Source organism: Meles meles, chromosome 7, assembly GCF_922984935.1.
Source record: "Meles meles chromosome 7, mMelMel3.1 paternal haplotype, whole genome shotgun sequence".
In the NCBI taxonomy this organism is placed as follows: Eukaryota; Metazoa; Chordata; class Mammalia; order Carnivora; family Mustelidae; genus Meles; species Meles meles.
The window spans coordinates 64104104-64115007 of NC_060072.1; the positions used below are offsets into that span (position 1 = coordinate 64104104).

General features: G+C 39.4%; 1 protein-coding gene across 1 annotated transcript in view; it reads right to left on the reverse strand.

The window, feature by feature from the left end:
• The window catches only part of LOC123947060 (cationic amino acid transporter 3-like), a 44362-nt gene extending 36681 nt beyond the window's left edge, over positions 1–7681 (reverse strand). The window contains exon 1 of the mRNA XM_046013019.1: positions 7654–7681. The gene's annotated coding sequence lies outside the window, so the exon portion shown is untranslated. The remainder of the gene's footprint in view (positions 1–7653) is intronic.
• Between the last annotated feature and the right edge of the window lie 3223 nt (positions 7682–10904).

The window sequence follows — 10904 nt, forward strand, 5'->3', positions numbered from 1 at the left end:
GCTGATATTGGATGGTTTCTGGCCTCAAGAGGCTATTAAAAGTTCATTCCAATAAAGTAACTTTTAGTTATAAGTTTATAAAGTTATAGGGCCAACCACTATTCTTCCTGATCTTATATAAATATGTAGGGAAACTCTGCTAAAATTGGAGCTGTTTTCTGAAATGAATTAGTTCTGATTTTGTTCTCTTTGGAAATTAGGGTGATTTTAGAGAGAAAAATTATGTTTCCATAACACTCATCTGTGGATGCTAAATTCTAGTCCTGATGAACTGTCTTTGAATGTTTGTAGTTTGCTTAGCTAGACAATTTGAGGTAACCTTTAGAGAATTTGCTACAATAGCTCATGTATAAACAATCCTCTTGCTTGACACACTATGGGGATAATAACATGACCCCATGGGCATATGATTACTTGACGAACTGAACAAGAGTCAGGACTCCCCAATAATTGTATAATTATAATTGCATAATTCAACTATCACCTTTAACATGTTGTTCTACAACATGTTAGTGGCTGGGATACTAAAATCTCTCCTTAAAAGCTGGAGCATATCCCATGCATGGGGTTAGATATGAACTTGTGGAAGTAGTGGATGGCTGCACTTTCCTTATGAATGGATAGAGGATGCACTTGTGGATGCCCATATCCACAGATGAATCTTCTCCCACTTGCCAGTGATTCCTTATAATTAGGATATTATTGAGGGAAGACATCAGGTAAAGATGGCTTCTTGACCCCTCAATGTAATTTAAGTCTCTGTCCCTTACACCTCAGCCCCATCTATGAGGGAAGATGAGACAGGAGGCACTTAGACCACTGTGTTAGTGCCTACCAGGTTCTTCCTGATGTCTGACCACCATGACTCTTGCTCTGTCCAAACTCTACTCCCTCACAGATGCTGCCCTTCAATCTCATCTTCCCATCTCTTCAGGGTTGGAATCATAGTTAACAAAAGTTGAGGAAAAAGAGAAGTGAAATGGCCCAGAAAGAAGGCAAGGAATAATTGACCAGTAAAGGGGTAGGGAGGAATGAAGAGGAGGGATGGGGGGGAGTTTCAGGGGGAAAATCAAAGGAATGAAGAAGCAAGAGTAGATGGAATGAAATATATAGAACATTATCTCCAACTCCTGCAGGTGGCTACAGAAATAAATAGGCCTGGTGAGGAGGGAAAAGAGGAAGAAGGGAGAGGAATGGGGAAGGAGGCAGATAGCTTTTCTGTAGGAAAGCAACAGAAATTCAGGTGTGAGGGAGAAATGCCCAAAACATTTACTGCTTTGCTGTGGCAGAGGCCGTTCTGGAAGGGACTTGACTTGAAAGGCATTCCCCTGAAAGAGATGGCCCACAGGAGTAGCTGCTCCAAGGAGAGCTGGCAAGATAAACTCATATTGTATGAAAAGGAGGACCAGGGAAGTTATGAGCAATCCAATTTCTATATTCAGTCATGTAGATTGTGGTTGAAAAGAAATAATGTACAAAAGAAAACCAGTTAATGGAGACCATGATTCTGACTGAAGCCTCCCCTTCTCTCTTATCCCCTATCCGGTGAACCAATAAAGAAAATTGTACATGCTTACTTCCTGTATGTCCCAGCCTCTCCTCCTCCATCTTTTGAACAAAGCTTCTTGGGAAAATCTGCCCATATTTAACTACATTCATGTCAGCTCTGGCACCATCATGTTCCCTGGTCTGCCCTGAGCAACTTGCCCTATGCTGTCTGCCTCAGAAGGGAACTAGGAATGCTGCTGCCCAGTGAGGGAGAGACTCCAGAAAGGCCATTTGGCTAGGAACTAGAGGAGTAGAACAGTTCACAGATTATGAGGTCTTCCCGGATATAAATCTGGGCTCCCCGGGTTCATGAGTCAGCTTCACTAATCCTTCCCTCCATGTGTCTTCTGGCCTCACTCTTCCTTTTCCTCTTCCAGACAGTGTTCGTCCTTTTGTACCTCACTTCCTTGCACCCAAAGCATGAAGTCCCTGCCAGATCTAAAACTTACTTCAGGTCATCTCAGGTGCTGGCCTTAGTGCAGATGTTAGCAGATATATCTTCTGATTCTGGATAAGTGAGGAGGTAAGATGGGAGAGGAGTAGGGGGACCCCAATTCAACTGGTCCCCTGAATATTGCTGGATATCTATCAAACTATTTTGAAGACCCATGAGATCAGTCTGAGATGTAAGAATATATATCTGGATGCCTACAAGCAGAAAAGCAACTGCTTTTTGTAAGGTACAACCTGTAGACTCATGAATCTGTGGGGAGATATTTAAAGATAAACAGAAGGTGGGGGAAGCCTCCATAAGCTGGCTCCTAGAAAGTAATATAACACCAAAGTGCAAAACCAGAACACTTAGAAAGCTGCTGTAGTGAGAAACATCCCTCTCTGAAAGGGGCTCTGGAAGTGAAAACACAGAATTACAGATGGAGCACTGTGGTCTCAGAATCTGATGAGGTACAGAAGGAATGAGGGTGCATTAACTGGTAGAGTTCCTGAACGATGGAGCCAGGAAACAGGTAATGGTCAGTGAGTCCATGGAGGATCTCTCAGTTCATATTGCCATAAACCATGAGCATGGCTGGTCAGCAATTGCTCCTTTCTTGAACAGCCTATAAAGGACTGGAACCTGGAAGAAACAGCTGTGCCTGGGACTGGGTAAAATTCACAAGGCAGTAGTGGCCCAGAAAGGACATTAAGGCATCACCCAGATATGACCCCGGAACTTCAGGTTTTCACTTGAGCCTGCAGCTGCTTGTGCTTTTAGAATCACAAAGGTTGATGGCACTCCTGAGCCCAAGGGACTACCACTGAGAGAGTTGCGGTGCACACACAAGGCAGGAGGCTGTGGTTTTTGTCACATCCAGAAATGGAGACTGTTTGTCCCAGAGGGTTTATTAAAGAGGGCAGACTGTGGTCTTTCTGCTCTGGGCCAGAGGTTTGGGCACATCCATTTTTGCTCTGACCCTCTGAGGAGGCACAGAAAGTCTCCAGGGAACAAAAGCCGCACAGAGGACCAGTTTGCACTGAGCCCATCCCCCTGATGGGGGGAAACAATATCACCCAAGCAGGGAAACCTGAGAAACAGCACATAACACTTCTCCCCCAGAAGACAGACTGGAAAAACAGGTGGACAAAAGTGTATGGATCCCACAAGACTGTAAAATTCCAACACCAGGAGAAGATAGTATATTCAGTTCCAGGTGTTGCCTCATGATTCATTTATTGTTCAGATAAAATGCTCCTTTTCTTTTTTTTCTTTTTTTATACTTCTTCTCTCTTGCTTTTTTTTTTTACCTTTGTCCCATTTCAACTACATGCTTATTATACCAATTTATGTTTCACAATTGCTTCGTTTTTTATTTTACTCTCGTATTTCATTTTGGCTTTGGTTGTTTTTCTGTGTTGGCTTCTGACCACTCCAGATTTTTCTAGGGTGCATATTGCTTTGGTTGTGGTTGAGATTTTGGACTCTGTTCATTTGCCCTCACATCTCTCTCTGGGCAGGATGACTGCAAAGTTGATCTAAAAAACAAAAAAAAAAAGAAAACAAAATAGAGGCGATATTCTCTTCCACAGAGCTAATCAATATGGATATAAGATGTCAGAGACAGAATTCAGAATAGAAATTATAAAGTTAATAGCTAGGCTTGAAAAAAGCATAAGTGACATTATAGAATCTCTAAGGGCAGAAATGAGATCTAATCAGTTCTAACTTTAAAATGCTATCAATGAGATGCAGTCTAAACTGGAAACTCTAACAGATAAGGTAACAGATAAGGTCAATGAAGCAGAAGAGAGAATAAGAGACCTAGAAGATAAGCTGATGGAAAGTAAGGAAGTTGAGGAAAACAGAGACAGACAACTAATAGCCCATGAAAAAAGGCTTGGAGAGATTCAGGATGCATGAAGCATTCCAATGTCAAAATTATGGGAATCCCCAAGGGGGTGGAGAGAGAGGGGGGGATCGAAGGCATATTTGAGAAAACCATAGGTGAGAACTTCCCTAATCAGGGGAGGAAAGAAGCATTCATGTCCAAGAGGCAGAGAGGACTCCTGCAAAATTGATAAAAATAGATCAACACTCCAATATGTAATATTGAACCTTGAAAATCTTAGTGCCAAAGAACCTATCTGAGAGCAGCTAGGGCAGGGAGATTCCTTAGATGGAGGGAAGAACATCAGAATAACATTAGACCTGTTCCACAGAAACATGGCAAGCCAGAAAGGGTTGGCAAGACATATTCAGGGTAGTAAATGAGAAGAACATACGGCCAAGAATACCTTATCCAGCAAGGCTGTCATTCAGAACAGATGGGGAGGTAAAGAGTATCCAGGAAAGGCAGAAAGTAAGAGAATATGACCACCAAGACAACCCTGCAAGAAATATTAAGGGGGATTATATAAGTGAAGAGACACACCCCCCAAAAGTAATATACCCAAGAAAGTAACAGAGAAGCTACAGAAACAGGGACCTTACAGGCAATGCAATGGCACCAAATTCATATCTTTCAATAGTTACTCTGAATGTAAATAGGCTGAATGCTCCAGTCAAAAGACACTGGGACACTGGATAAAGAAGCAGGAGCCGTCCATATACTGTCTACAATAGACAATTCAATAGTTCAATATTTTGTTTGTCTACAATAGACAATTCAATAGTTCAATATTTAGTTTGAACATAAATACAGCACCACATTGAAAGTGAGGAGATGAAGAAACATTTACCACATTAATTGGTCTCCAAAGAAAGCTGAGATAGCAAACTTCCTATCAGAAAAATTAGATTGTAAACCAAGACTGTAGTAAGAGATGTAGAAGGACACTATATCATACTCAGAGTGTGTAACCAACAAGAAGATCAAACAATTGTAAATACCTATGCCTTCAACATGGGAGTAGCCAATTATAGAAACCAATTAATAATTAATTACCAAATAATAACCAAATAACCAAAAACCAATTAATAACCAAAATAAAGAAACATATTAATAATAATACATTATAGTAGGAACTTTTAACACTCCACTCACAACAATGGACCAATTATCTAAACAAAAGACCAACAAAGAAACTAGAAATTGAACTGGACCAAATGGACTTTGTAGATATATACAGAACATTCCATGCTAAAACAACAGAATACTCATTCTTCTCAAGTTCACATGGAACTTTCTCCAGAATCGATCACATTCTGGGTCACAATCAGGTCTCAATGGATACCAAAAGACTGAGATTATTTTCTGCATATTCTCAGACCACAATGCTTTGAAACTGAAACTCAGTCACAAGAGGAAATTTGGAAGGAACTCAAACACTCAGAGATTAAAGAACATTCTACTACAGAATGAATGGGTCAACCCAGAAATTAAAGAAGAACTAAAACAATTCACTGAAGCCAATGAAAATGAAAACACATTGATTCAAAACCTATGGGATACTGCACAGGCAGTCCTAGGAGGGATGTGCATAGCCATCCAAGCCTCTCTAAAAATTAGAGAAATACTAAATGCACAAGCTAATCTTACACCTAAGGGACCTAGAGAAAGAACAGTAAATAAAGCCTAAACCAAGCAGGAGAAGAGAAATAATAAAGATTAGAGCAGAAATCAATGAAATAGAAACTAGAAGAACAGAACAGTTCAGTGAAGCTAGAAGCTGGTTCTTTGAAAGAATTAGTAAGGTTGATAAACCTCTGGCCAGACTTATCAAAAAGAAAAGAGAAAGGACCCAAATTAATAAAATCATGAATGAAAGAGGAGAGATCATGACTAATACCAAGGAAACAGAGACAATTATTAGATCTTATTAACAGCAGCTCCATGCCAACAAACTAGGCAATATGGAAGAAATTGATGTATTCCTTGAAACTTATAAACTAAGACTGAGACAGGAAGAGACAGATAATCTGAACACACCAGTGGCCATCAAGGAATTGGAGCAGTAATCAAAAACATCCCAAAAAACAAGAGTCCAGAGTCTGGTGGATTCTGGGGAGAATTCTACCATATATTTAAGAAAAAGTAATACCTATTTTACTGAAGTTGTCTCAAAAAAAAAAAAAAGAAAGAAAGAAAAGAAAAAATAAAGAGGAAAGAAGGAAGGAAAGAAAGAAAGAGAAGCAAAACTTCCAGATTCATTCTACAAGACCAGCATTACCCTGATCCCAAAACCAGGCAAAGACCCTATTAAAAAGAATTACAGACCAATATCCCTGATGAACTTTGATGCCAAATACTCAACAAGATCCTAGCCAATAGTATCCAATAGTACATTAAAAGGATTATTCATCATGACCATGTGAGACTTATTCCTGGGCTGCAAGCATGGTTCAACATTCAAAATCAATCAACATGATAGAGAATATTAATAAAAGAAGAGACAAAAACCATATGATCCTGTTAATTGATGCAGAAAATAGCATTTGACAAAATATAGTGTCTTTTCTTGATTAAAACTCAAAATGTAGGGATATAGGGAATATTCCTCAATATGATAAAAACCCATCTATGAAAAGCCCACAGTGAATATCATTCTCAATGTGGAAAAATTGAGTTTCTACTTATCTCCTACAGTTTCTACTTATCTCCTAAGGTGAAGAACATGACATGGAGGCCCACTCTCATCACTTTTGTTCAATATAGTACCAGAAGTCCTAGCCTCAGCAATAAAACAACAAAAAGAAATCAAAGGCATTTAAATTGGCAAAAAAGAATAGAGCCAAGGTATGTTTCAATGGGTGAATGGATAAAGAAGATGTGGTTCATATATACAATGGAATATTATCCAGACCTCAGAAAGGATGAATACCTACATTTGTATCTACATAGACTGAACTGGAGGGGATTATGCTAAATGAAATAAGTCAAGCAGAGGAGGACAATTATCATATGGTTTCACTCATATGTGGAACATTAAGGAATAGCGCTAAGGACCACAGGGGATGGGAGGGAAAAGTGAGTGGGAAGAAATCAGAGAGGGAGACAAACCATGAGAGACTCTGGACTCTGGGAAAGGAAATGATGGTTACAGAGGGGAGAATGGGGTAGCTGGGTGATGGGTATTAAGGAGGGCACATGATGTGATAAGAACTGGGTGTTACCCATAACTAATGAATCATTGAACACTACTAATTATGTATTATATGTTGTCTAACTGAACATAACAATAAAAAATGGAAACAAAAAGAAGATATACCTCCTGCTTCAGGCATAGCAAGTAGCACAACTTGGACAAGGACTTGGCTCTCTGACCTCAAGGACTATATAGATACCACTACTCCAAAGTGCCTGTCCATCTCTAAGGATCATAAATGTGACTTATGTGTAGCCTACAATTACTGCCCCATTTCTTTCCCAATTCATCTGTCCCTCTTTCATTTCCCACGTTGTTCCATAGTCATCCTCCTCCAGGAAGTATCTCTTGACCAATACCTCTCTTTCAGTTTCTACTCAGACCTACCCTTCCAGAGTAATGAGCCTCAATCCCTATCTAGTTACTGATTCCTCCTATTTTATTCCATGTATTCCCCATGTGGGGTATAAATTTTCTCTCTCCCCAAAGAACCTTAAATGTTCTCACAAGATTTTTGCATCACTCCCTCAAAGTGAGAAAAGGACTAGGTAAGTATATGGGTAATCATGCCCCTAACAGACTTACCTGCAACCACCTTCTTCCTGTTGGGAAGATGAGAAATTTATCAAGTAAGAAAGCATCTTTCATCTCTTCCTCCTAGGGCAGGCCTCCTACATAAATACAATAGAAAAGCACAGGCCAAAAGACTATAATAAGATATGAGGAAGGACACTATATCCTACTCAAAGGGTCTGTCCAACAAGAAGATCTAACCATTTTAAATATCGATGCCCCTAACGTGGGAGCAGCCAACTATATTAACCAATTAATAACAAAATCAAAGAAACACATCAATAATAATACAATAATAGTAGGGGACTTTAACACTCCCCTCACTGAAATGGACAGATCATCCAAGCAAAAGATCAACAAGGAAATAAAGGCCTTAAATGACACACTGGACCAGATGGACATCACAGATATATTCAGAACATTTCATCCCAAAGCAACAGAATACACATTCTTCTCTAGTGCACATGGAACCTTCTCCAGAATAGATCACATCCTGGGTCACAAATCAGGTCTCAACCGGTATCAAAAGATTAGGATTATTCCCTGCATATTTTCAGACCACAATGCTCTGATGCTAGAACTCAATCACAAGATGAAAGCTGGAAAGAACCCAAATACATGGAAACTAAACAGCATCCTTCTAAAGAATGAATGGGCTAACCAGGAAATTAAAGAAGAATTGAAAAAATTCATGGAAACAAATGATAATGAAAACACAACAGTTCAAAATCTGTGGGACACAGCAAAGGCAGTCCTGAGAGGAAAATATATAGCGGTACAAGCCTTTCTCAAGAAACAAGAAAGGTCTCAAGTACACAACCTAACCCTACACGTAAAGGAGCTGGAGAAAGAACAAGAAAGAAACCCTAAACCCAGCAGGAGAAGAGAAATCATAAAGATCAGAGCAGAAATCAATGAAATAGAAACCAAAAAAACAATAGAAAAAATCAATGAAACTAGGAGCTGGTTCTTTGAAAGAATCAATAGGATTGATAAACCCCTGGCCAGACTCATCAAAAAGAAAAGAGAAAGGACCCAAATCAATAAAATCATGAATGAAAGAGGAGAGATCACAACTAACACCAAAGAAATACAGACAATTATAAGAACATACTATGAGCAACTCTACGCCAATAAATTGGACAATCTGGAAGAAATGGATGCATTCCTAGAGACATATAAACTACCACAACTGAACCAGGAAGAAATAGAAAACCTGAACGGGCCCATAACCAGTAAGGAGATTGAAACAGTCATCAAAAATCTCCAAACAAACAAAAGCCCAGGGCCAGATGGCTTCCCAGGGGAATTCTACCAAACATTTAAAGAAGAACTCATTCCTATTCTCCTGAAACTGTTCCAAAAAATAGAAATGGAAGGAAAACTTCCAAACTCATTCTATGAGGCCAGCATCACCTTGATCCCAAAACCAGACAAGGATCCCACCAAAAAAGAGAACTACAGACCAATATCCTTGATGAACACAGATGCAAAAATTCTCGCCAAAATACTAGCCAATAGGATTCAACAGTACATTAAAAGGATTATTCACCACGATCAAGTGGGATTTATTCCAGGGCTGCAGGCTTGGTTCAACATCCACAAATCAATCAATGTGATACAACGCATTAATAAAAGAAAGAACAAGAACCATATGATACTCTCAATAGATGCTGAAAAAGCATTTGACAAAGTACAGCATCCCTTCCTGATCAAAACTCTTCAAAGTGTAGGGATAGAGGGCACATACCTCAATATTATCAAAGCCATCTATGAAAAACCCACCGCAAATATCATTCTCAATGGAGAAAAACTGAAAGCTTTTCCGCTAAGGTCAGGAACACGGCAGGGATGTCCATGATCACCACTGCTATTCAACATAGTATTAGAAGTCCTAGCCTCAGCAATCAGACAACAGAAAGAAATTAAAGGCATCCAAATTGGTAAAGAAGAAGTCAAACTATCACTCTTCGCAGATGATATGATACTATATGTGGAAAACCCAAAAGACTCCACTCCAAAACTGCTAGAACTTGTACAGGAATTCAGTAAAGTGTCAGGATATAAAATCAATGCACAGAAATCAGTTGCATTTCTGTACACCAACAACAAGACTGAAGAAAGAGAAATTAAGGAGTCAATCCCATTCACAATTGTACCCAAAACTATAAGATACCTAGGAATAAACCTAACCAAAGAGACTAAGAATCTATACACAGAAAATTATAAAGTACTCATGAAAGAAATTGAGGAAGACACAAAAAAATGGAAAAATGTTCCATGCTCCTGGATTGAAAGAATAAATATTGTGAAAATGTCCATGCGACCTAAAGCAATCTACACATTTAATGCAATCCCTATCAAAATACCATCCATTTTTTTCAAAGCAATGGAACAAATAATCCTCAAATTTATATGGAACCAGAAAAGACCTCAAATAGCCAAAGGAATATTGAAGAACAAAGCCAAAGTTGGTGGCATCACAATTCCGGACTTCAAGCTCTATTACAAAGCTGTCATCATCAAGACAGCATGGTACTGGCACAAAAACAGACACATAGATCAGTGGAACAGAATAGAGAGCCCAGAAATCGACCCTCAACTCTATGGCCAACTCATCTTCGACAAAGCAGGAAAGAATGTCCAATGGAAAAAAGACAGCCTCTTCAATAAATGGTGCTGGGAAAATTGGACAGCCACATGCAGAAAAATGAAATTGGACCACTTCCTTACACCACACACGAAAATAGACTCCAAATGGATGAAGGACCTCAGTGTGAGAAAGGAATCCATCAAAATCCTTGAGGAGAACGCAGGCAGCAACCTCTTCGACCTCAGCCGCAGCAACATCTTCCTAGGAACAACGGCAAAGGCAAGGGAAGCAAGGGCAAAAATGAACTATTGGGATTTCATCAAGATCAAAAGCTTTTGCACAGCAAAGGAAACAGTTAACAAAACCAAAAGACAGCTGACAGAATGGGAGAAGATATTTGCAAACGACATATCAGATAAAGGGCTAGTATCCAAAATCTATAAGGAACTTAGCAAACTCAACACCCAAAGAACAAACAATCCAATCAAGAAATGGGCAGAGGACATGAACAGACATTTCTGCAAAGAAGACATCCAGATGGCCAACAGACACATGAAAAAGTGCTCCACGTCACTCGGCATCAGGGAAATACAAATCAAAACCACAATGAGATATCACCTCACACCAGTCAGAATGGCTAAAATTAACAAGTCAAGAAATGACAGATGCT